Below are 10,834 nucleotides of genomic sequence, written 5' to 3'. Positions count from 1 at the left end.
GATCAGCCAGTATCCTGCTAAGTTAACCTATCACATTCATGAGAATTTAATTGACAACCTCTGGAAGAACCAATTGTACAATCTGCTGTACCTCAATAAGCATTTTTAACAGGAAGTCCTCATAGCAACTGCTTATTTCCCATCACCTCCTTTTATGCTTTGAATGGGAAATATCCCGCCTAGGTCCCTGAAGGCTGGTGCTATTTGTAGAGATGGTGGAACCTTGAGAATGTGGGGCTGTAATAGAAGAAGTGAATCCCTCTGCTTTCTGATCCACCGAGATGTGAGCAAGACACATCCATCTTCATCCATCCTCCCACTGCCACAGACTCACCTGTAGCCATGCCTTTGCCATGACTGACCACACCCCTTAAACTGTGAGCCAATCCAGAGCCCTTTCCCCCTCCAAGTTGCCTCCTGTCAGGTATTCTGTCGTAGTAATAACACAACTTAGAAACGCATCTCTCCTGGACACTATAAAGGGAGCTGGGCATGCTCGCACGCATTTGCAATCTCAGCAGCTGGAAGACAGGAGGATGGTGAGTTCGGATTCAGAGTAAAATCCAGGTCAGCTGGACATACACTGTAAAGCACTGTCTTACAGACAAGCATTAATTTAACAAGCAGAATGAAATAAAGCAAAAGGGAGACAAGGGCTGCTACCGATGAGCCCCGCTCTCTTATCCTTTACAGTCAGCCGCCATTTTGTCAGAGATCATCTGTCGGCAGCCACGCCAGCTCTACTAGAGTCTGCTGCAGACATCGTGGGCACGTTCTCATTTCCTCAAGTTCATCTCGGGGAGAGAGCAGGGTGCGCTGCAGCATGTCAGTCACAGAAACAGCCCTTCTCAGCCTTTGAGAGTCATAGATTAAGGACATTCAACCCAGAACTCAAAGCACTGGACATGTTCACCCTCCACATGAGAGAGCCAAAGAAACAATACCCTAAAAAGAAAGAGACACGAAAGGCTCGCTCTTCCACTGCAGCCAAAAACACATGCAACAGTGTAGAGCATTAGTTCAATGTCGTCACTTCAAGTCCGCAACCTACAAGAGATGTATGTGTTCACACTTACATGAATGTGACCACACACGTATGTGTGCACACGCACTTCCAAAATACATCAAGTGCATACAAATTAAAACATCAGAGACAGTGTTTTGCCACTAGTGCATGCCTAGCAGCAGAACTTCCAAGGAGGTAGACACATACTTGATTAAATAATATAGGACCTCCTAGATCTGAGGCCTGGAGCTTCTGCTCTGGTTAACAGCACAGAGTACCATGTTCCCATTCGCCTCCGACAGTCTCTTTCTTGGCTGTGGCTATGAGCTCCTACAAGCAAAGAAGAGAAGGTTGACTTACTGATCTTCTGCCAGTAAAGGAGTAGAAATAAGACCTACTCACAATTTGTATTTCCAAAACATTGATGATGTTGGCCAAGAAGCTACCCTTTCCATCTGCTTCAAAGAGGTTTGTGTACCTGTTCGCACACGCATGCACATGGACATGCACCCAAGCATCATTCACTTCTTAGGACTTTAACAAACTTCAGGGGGGGTAAATCCCAGACTTTTCAAAAAGCAGGGAAATGAATATACAGATCGTGTTGCCCTAAACTATGGGCAATTTAGGAACACAACTTCAGAGAACATAGAATTCTACAACAGTAAAGGGTTCAGATACTGTTGGGTGTATGGGTGGGGGGGGGTGTTACACACCTTTAATGTTAGCACTAAGGAAGCAGAGGCAGCTGAATCTCTGTGAGAATGAGGCCAGCCTGGTCTATCTAGTTCCAAGATAACTAGAATCACACAGTGTGACCCCACGTCAAAGTTTAAAAATAAAATTCAGATGAGCAAAGAAAGACATTGTATATCCCTCAGGTCTTGGCCCAATTTCCTTTGGACCCTAACTTACACTAATAGAAAAAAAAACTTCACAAATATTTTCCTAGAAATCCCAGTTCCAGAGGGATATGACACTCTCTTCTGGAGTCTGAGCTTTGCTGACAATTGTAGATATGGTCAGCCTTTAAGAGCTGCCAACGACAGAACAGGAATGAGTTGCCATGGAGCATGTGGGGAGACAATTCAGTCAATAAAGTGCTTGCTGCACAAGCCCGAGGATCTGACTTCAGTCACCAGACCTAAGTGTGGTTTCTAGCAACACATCAGGAGACTCACAGCTGCCAGTAACTCCAACTCCTGGGTGGCTCACACCTCTGGACTCAGATGGAGCCTGCACTCACATGCCTGGGCCCACACATACACATAACTAAAAATAATTTCAAAATTAATTTTTAGAAGGTAGACAGGAATTGAAGACATTTAACATCGATCTCTGGCATCCACGGAGACAAGCAAACAGACACATGGACACAGGTGCCTAGAAATCAGCTTGCCACCAGTTGACAACCTTTGCTACGCTGCTTCTCGGATCCCTTTCTCTGTCTGGCTGCTGTCTGGCCAGCTCCAGTGCTTGGCATCACTCACATTCACCACTAAAGAGGGGAGACAACCAGAGTCATCAATTCATTGCTCTGCACTCGGCGGAGAGGCAGAATGTCAAGGTTGGGCTTATTTAATGTGCCCTCATCAGCTCATGCTAATGATCTAAATTGAAAAGGCACAGAAAGTGAATTCCCTGGGCGTTTCTTTATGAGCCATGAAGGATGTGGGTTAAAATAAGGGTGTGAGAAATAACAACATCAACAAAAATTCAACATAGCTTGAGCCAAATCATCTGACTTGGAGCCATTAATATTAAGGAAATGTTTATTAATGTATGTTAAGAAATAGTTAACAACTCTAGCCAAAGTGCTAGATGTGGAGCCTAGAAGGAATATTATACTGGAGTCCCCTTTTAGCCCCCAGCTTCCAGGTCAACCATGGAGAAGTGTTCTCCTCCATAGCGCATTGCCCAGTCATGATGCTTTGCTGAAGCACACAGGACCAAGGCAAGGCACCATGACCGAGCCCTCCAAAACAGTAAGTTAAAACAAATACTTCTTTTAGGTTGTTTCTTTCAGGTATCTGCTCACAGAAGCCACAAAGCAGACTTCTCCACAGGGACAGGAGGAAAGGGATCACTTGATTCAAAAGTACAAATTTTGTATTATACTGTTGGTTCCAGATCCCAAAGACTACGTTTATTCAGATCTGGAACTTGCAGATACATGACCTTGGCCAAGATGCATAACCACACAGAATCTCGGTTTCTCCATCTGGGGAAATGAGATTAACAGGGACAACCACTTCTTAGGACTGTCGCAGAACTTTAACAAGTTATTTTTATGTTCAGTCACACTTGGAATTCCATGTGGCTAGCCATCAGGCCCCAGGCATCACCTGTGCCCACTTCCCTGAAGCTGGGATTACAAGCACATCTACCATACCTGGCTTTTATCAGAAAAGCTACGGGGATCTGAACCCAGGTCCTCAGGCTTGTGCAGCAAGCACGGTACCAACTGAGTCACCTGTCCAGCTGTTCACTATCTATTCTTCCACCAAACTACTGCTGTCTTATCCTGGAAAGGCATCGTTCAGTTCCCAGCTCTCCTCTGCACTCCCTTTGTGTATGTCACTCCATGAAGTCCTCACACTGCTCTGACAAAGCAGACAAGGATTTGATTTTCCTCGGTTGAAAATTCAAAGCTCTGAGCAGTTTAAAAGCTCACCAGCAAGGCCAGTGCTCTGCTCCCTCTGCTTCAGGGAAATGCAACAGCAAAGGGCTGCAGCCAGCCAGACTTCCTGAGGGTGTACTAAGCTCTGGGTCTGACATAAACACTTTCTATACCCTCTCACCCCACAGGACAATCCTATGGGCAGATGACATTACTCCCACTTTTCAAATGAGAAAACTGAGGCTTAAGTGGCTGAAAATATACCAAAGATTAGCAAGTCAGGGGTAGTGGTGAAGGATGAAAATCTCATTCTGGTTTCATTTAAGAATAAACAGATTTTCCTAAAGGACTGAGGAAACCTGTGTAGGGGTAACAGGGCTGTTTGATTTCTGCACCAGTGTGCAGAAACCCCAATACTCCTGCAATACTGGCCACATGGCTGTCATTTAAAGAAATGGAGACAAATTCAGGCAGTGGCAGTGGTGGTGTATGCCTTTAATCCCAACACTTCAGAGGCAGAGGCAGGAGGTTCTCTGAGTTCAAGGCCAGCATGGTCTACAGAATGAGTTCAGGGCAGCCAGGGCTACACAGAGAAACCCTATCCTGAAAATAATAGCAGTAGCAGCAACAAATACCAGGAAGCAAGCTGGGTCTAGTGGAACAGTCCTATAATCCCAGCAACTTGGGGGGACAGGGCAGAAGAAGTACAAAGAGAGGCCTGCCTGGGCTACAGAGTAATTTCAAAACCAGTGTGGACAACAAAGGAGACGCTGATTTAAAATAAAAGTCAAAAGTAGTATGTGGTAGAAAGCTTCAGTGGATGTCCAAGGCCTTAGGTTTGGTTGCCCAGTGTGTTAGATATTTTTCTATTGCTGTGAGAAAACACCATGACAAAAAGCAGCATACAGAAGGATGAGTTTGTTTTGAGAGGGACACAGGTCCTCATGGTAGAAAGGTATGAAAGCAGACAGGTGTTGACAAAAACATCAGGAAGCTGAGAGCTCAGATCTTGAACCACAGTGTGTAGAAGAGAGAACTAACTTTCTTCAGCAAGGCTATACCTTCTAACTCGCCCCAACTGCACCATCAAGAGTATGAACAGGGACGGAGGACAACACAAGGGGAGTTACATCAGCAAAAGCCCACCCCAGCAGGGGTGAGGACTCATGAAATGTGAAACCTGGAGCTCTTGGCATGACTTGTAAACAGCTCAAAAGGCCAGAGTCCTCTCTCCTCAGCAGCCCTGACTTACTGCTTACATAACCTTAGAGAAGAAAAGGCCTTGTGAGTTTCAGGGACTTCCTGAGATTTGTGAGTTGTTCATAGAGTTTGTTGTTTTGTTTTAGAGAAAGGCATTCACTCCATGGCCCTGGCTATACAGCCCTATAACTCACTATGTAAACCAAGCTGACCTGAAACTCACAGATACCATGCTGCTTCTGCCTCCCCTGGGCTAGGATTAAAGGTAAGCATCCCTCACTGCACTCAGCTACTTTCTGAGCCATAAGCAGCCTTTGTGATAGGGGATTCCCCTCTGTATGCTATGAATATGTTTTATTACCATTGGCTAATTAAGAAGCTTCAGGGCAGAACATAGGTAGGCGGGAAAACTAAACTGAATGCAGGGAGAAAGACGGCAGAGTCAGGCAGATGCCATGTAGCTGCCGAAGGAGAAAGACGCTGGAACCTTACTGGTAAGCCACAGCCTCGTGGAGATATACAGATTAATAAAAATGGGTTAATTTAAGATATAAGTGCTATCTAGAAATACACCTGAGCCATCAGCCAAGTTGTGTTACAATTAATTAGTTTTTGTATGATTATTTGGGTCTGGGTGGCTGGGAAACGAAAAAGCAGTTTCCAGTTACACCTTTCACTAGAACTTTCAGAATCTTCGTGATTTTTTTTCCCTCCAAGAAAGAATGTGTCATTTCACAGGGACTCGATAAACGCCTCTCCATGTATGATTTGAAAACAAATACATGGATGTACATGAGTGTATGTGCACGTCTGCACACACAAACAAACACAAAACATACCTTAAAAATAAAAAGAAACCTACGAGATCATTAGGTTTGCATTCACCCATCTCCAACAAAGAAAACGAGGAGGTGTCCACACCAGGAAGAAACAGGGGGCTCTCTACAACCTCATACTAACATCACACTCCAGGCATACCCCAGTACAGACCACCACCCCACACCCCCTCCCCTTCAACCTCAACCTCCAACTCTACAATAAAGCTTGGGACCAAGTTTATCAAAACACAAGTCTCCATCATGACTTGCATGAAAATCTACATGAACTCTTAAAGAAAACTGCTCGAAACAAAATCTTCTTGCCATCAAAATGGGATGTGAGGCAAGCTGCTACAGAGACTGCACAGCATCCAGCACACGGGTATGGCTTTGACCTATCACCTGCCTCCCGGAACTGCTGTCTCATTAAGCTGCATGGGCTGAAGCTGGCAATATCTAAAGCAGAGACACACTGGGGCTTCAGTCATGAATGAAAAGACTTTTATGGCTGTGGCAGCTGTCTAGAAGCAAGTGTGTATCCAAAGATGAAATCAAAGGATATAAGACAATGAGGGGATTACCAAGACATATAGTGAATCCCATCTTTTGCCTGCCAGGTAAATTTTGTCTTATTTGTAGTCGAAACAAAACCCCAGTGAAGTTCAGAATTCTTCAGGCAAAACAGCAAAACTCCGAACTAGATGTCAGCGTAATGAAGCTTGTACCAAAATAACCCAGCAGCCCACATAAAACGCAGACATAAACTCAGAAGGGAAGGACACCATGTGTCTTCTGCACAGGAGAGAGCAGAAATTCACAGGGCGGTGAAGCCACTCTGGTGGCGCTAGCCCTGCCAATAAATTTCTAGCATTCTTTTGATATTTCCCAGTCCTCAACCAATAAAGAATTTCAGACAAGATGTAACACAAATCCAGGAAGAGATTCCACCCTGACAAGGCTCTGTCAGCCTGAAATTCACATCTCCATCTTCAGGAAGAAATGGCTGCATCTGGTTATCTATGAGGCATCAGTCAGACGAGCTGGATTTGAGGATTTCTCTTCATGCCTGACTGACAATTCTTTAGCGTCAGGACCACATAACCCTGGTGCCATCCCTCTCTATCCGGGAACGTGTATGGGCACGGGTGTGTGGAAGACTGTGGTCTATCTCAGGGGCTATCTGTCTCTACCTCCCTAGAGGTAGGATTACAAGCATATGTCATGACACCCAGCTTTTTATTTTTTTTAATTAATTTATTTATTAAGGATTTCTGCCTCCTCCCCGCCACCGCCTCCCATTTCCCTCCCCCTCCCCCGATCAAGTCCCTCTCCCTCATCAGCTTGAAGAGCAATCAGGTTTCCCTGACCTGTGGGAAGTCCAAGGACCGCCCACCTCCATCCAGGTTTAGTAAGTTGAGCATCCAAACTGCCTAGGCTCCCCCAAAGCCAGTATGTGCAGTAGGATCAAAACCCATTGCCATTGTTCTTGAGCAAGGAACTCAGGACCGCGAGGGGTACACCCACACACTGAGACAATGGTAATGATCTTTCGGGAATTCACCAAGACCAGCTAGCCTGGGTCTGAAAAAGCATGGGATAAAACCGGACTTACATAACAGACAAGGAGGACTACTGAGACACCCAGCTTTTTAATCTAGATTCTGGGGATCAAACTCAGGTCTTCATACTTCCATGGCAAGCACATTACCAATCAAGCTACCTTCTTGGCCCTTCCATACAGATCTTGGTTGAAAAGGAGTGTGAGGGCTGGGTTGCAATGAGGCATGTATGGAAGGGACATGGCATCCAACATGACTGGTATGCAACTAGCCACACACACACACACACACACACACACACACACACACACAGAGGAAAGGTCAGGGATGCCTAACAAGGCAATGCCAAACATTCTGGGAGATTATTTTAGACTTGGCAGCTTATCCACTGCAAATTCATATTCACATGACTCTGACATGAAAATACATTAAGAACAAAAATAAACAACAAATAAAAGTTCAACCATGTACACAAAGCAGTTAAAACAAAACTAAATGGCAATCCCAGATGCAGCATGCTGGTTTCCTCTGCTGCACTGTCCACTAAAGGAAGCACCAACATTATGGATAATTTTTCCTATATAAATAGCATTGCACCAACCTTTCTAGCTCGCACACCTCATAGGACTATACACATCACACAGATTACAAAACAGAGCTGTGTGGTAACCATGCTGCAAAGACCTGAAAGGCTAGCTTTGATTCCTGCCTAGGTGAGCCACAAAGCAAGACACAGTCCTTAGCTCAAGAGTCAACTAGACCTTCAGACTTCCAAACAGAATTGTATTTCACTGCTGCAATGGAGGAAGTTTTATGATGGTTTTTACACACTAGTGTCATAATAAATACATTTGTATACACAATACATCCATTTGCTCTGAGTGTAATGTTGGAGACATTGTGATGTATACACAGTGGATTGCTATGGCGGCGTGAAAATAAACTAGCATTACAAACAATAAAGTTAGGACTTCCTGAGATAACACTGAGCTGATGGCTAGCAACAGCTAAACTAAAATTACCTTGAAGGAGATTAAAATTATACTGGGGAGGAGCCAGAGAGATGGATCAGTGATTAAGAGTACTAGCTGCTCTTGAGAGGCCCCAGGTGCAGTTCCCAGCAACTTACAACCATCATCACTCTAGTTCTAGGGGATCCAATGCCCTCTGCTTACCTCTAAGGGAACTAGGAAAGCACATGATGCACAGACATATATGAAAGCAACATACCACACAATAAAATTATAATATATATATTTATAATATATATATTATATGTTATATAATATATATGGATATAACTTGGGCCAGGTATCCACTGCATAGATTTACATACTAGAACCTCCCAAATATCAGAACTATAAATAAACTCTTAGGATTCAAATTGCCTTAAATCTTCCATTGTTTAGCAGTTTCATTTGATAGGTTAGGAATGGAGCTTGAGAATAGTCAAACCCACACGAATTCCTCTTACACACAGCTCTGTCCCTTTGTCTCCCTCCCCAGAGATTCTAAACTAACGTTTCTCTTTTTACTGATGTCCACTAACTATGTAAGAAAAACAGCATACTGCATATTTCTAACTGGCCTGGCAGACATGAAGATATCCTAAAGAGGCTCTGGTGTACCATCATCTACTAAACTATTGAACAGTGGACCCCAAGAAACGAGAACTTCCACAGGAATCTCAAGCTGGGAAAGAAAAGCCAGACGGGGGACTGGCCTCCAGGAAAGAGATGTGACATGGTTCTCACAACTTATCAGAACCCCTTGCAAGCTGAGACTGAAGCCCAGACAATAATCTACAGTGGACAGGACCCTATGTTGACCACAGCTGCTCAGACGTGCAAAGCCCTGACCTGTTGTGGGACATCCGTATACCTGAGAAGATGTATTTGCTGTGCTTCGTGTAATAAAAAACTGAACGACCAATTGCTAGGCTCTAGGTACAGGCAGAACTTTCAGGTAGAGAGAGAGAAACACTGGGAGGCTTAAGAAAGGCAGGGTTGCCATTCAATGGCGAAGAAGCAAGACGTGCAGGAGAGGTGATAGCCATGAGCCATGTGGCAGGGTATAGATGAACAGAAATGGGTTAATTTAAGTCTAAAGACCTAGTTAGGAACAAGCGTAAGCTATTAGGCTAAGCTTTCATAATTAATAAGAAGTCTTCATGCTAATATTTGAGGGCTGGTGATCCAAAGATAGTCTTACAAGAAAGCTTGCTACACTGACACTCTACTTAAACTTTATTCTTACGAGGGACCAATGGTTCAGCTGTTATGAGCATGTACTGCTCTTTCAGAGGACCCGAGTCCTAGTCCTAGAACCCATATCAGGTGACTCAAAGCCACCTGTAACTCCAGCATCAGAGGGATCCAAGGCCTCTGACTATCAAAGGCACCTGTACTCAAGTGCATACACCACACAGATGCACACATAGGCATATTTTAAAATAATAAGAAAAAGTCCATGACCCTAATGATGGACTTTAGGGATAGGTGATCACTAGGTCTCTTTGTCTCTCTTCCCAAAGTGGCTAAATTGAAAAAAAAAAAATCTCCTTTCTCTCTCTTTTACTATATATTTGGCCACTTTAATTGGCTTCTCAGAGATCAGTGGCTGAACCCATCTTCTTGGAGTACATGAAGACTGTGGCCCCCGACTTCAGTAACATATTCACTTTCTTCTAGGAAAGTCTCGCTCCCCGGGTCTGTTCATCCCACATCCCAGCAGTATAGGGATAGAACTCTTCTCACTGGAGGAGCCAGCTAGGTAGAACCTGCACATCACCACTGCAAAGGGATCAGTCACGACGCACAACTCGCCAGGTCTCTAATGCTTCGATTACAATCCCAGCCTTGCACAAAGAGCATTTCCATGTACTACGGTGCATATCAAACTTAGGATTTGACTCTCCTTCACTATCAAAAGTCAGAGCTCCTGAAGTACACAATCTCCTCCACGGCTGAAGATCAGATCAGGGGGACACACTGATGAACACACTGACTTAATTAAACAAGCTCATCCACTTAACACAAGGTACAAAATCTGTCGGAATAAAAAGCCAATTCAATGCCTTCTTCCAAACACACCAAATACACTTTTCAAGGGACTTTGTTTCATTGAAAACACGATACATTTGGATGTCAGAGGGGAATGACACCCCATTTCCTGGGCAGAAAACGTTTTGTGGAGATTTCTATTTCATAACGCCAGGGCATGCTGCAAACAGGCAAAGACCAGTCTATTCAAAAGTTTTATTCTTGAAGAGGAGCCAATCCAGAAAATCCATTCTGACAGGAAAGCAAGGATGTGTGTGGACAAGGCCAGTCCCCCTTGAGAGACACTGAGGGCTGGGAAATGAAGGGTTCTGCTGGGAAAGACTGGCCACAGAGGCACAATGACCTGAGTTTGTTACCCATGTGTATATGCCTGCCTGTAACCCCAGTACTTCAGAGGCAGAAACAGGGGGTCCCTGGGGAAAGGTGGCTACTGAGACTGGCCAAATGGGCAAGCTTTATGTTTAAGTGATATTAGGTGGGGGCTGCAGAGACGGCTCCCCAGTTAAAAGTCCATGCTGCCCTTCCAGAGGACCAAGAATTGGGTTCACAGCATCCACACCAGAAAGCTC

General features: G+C 44.5%; 1 protein-coding gene across 1 annotated transcript in view; it reads right to left on the bottom strand.

Moving 5' to 3' along the window:
• Positions 1–10,834, bottom strand: part of Tln2 (talin 2) — a 473,598-nt gene that overhangs the window by 347,196 nt on the left and 115,568 nt on the right. The window lies entirely within an intron of this gene.

Source organism: Microtus ochrogaster, chromosome 5, assembly GCF_000317375.1.
Source record: "Microtus ochrogaster isolate Prairie Vole_2 chromosome 5, MicOch1.0, whole genome shotgun sequence".
In the NCBI taxonomy this organism is placed as follows: Eukaryota; Metazoa; Chordata; class Mammalia; order Rodentia; family Cricetidae; genus Microtus; species Microtus ochrogaster.
The sequence above is the reverse complement of the archived record's forward strand: the minus strand, read 5'-3'. Positions and strand labels throughout refer to the sequence as shown.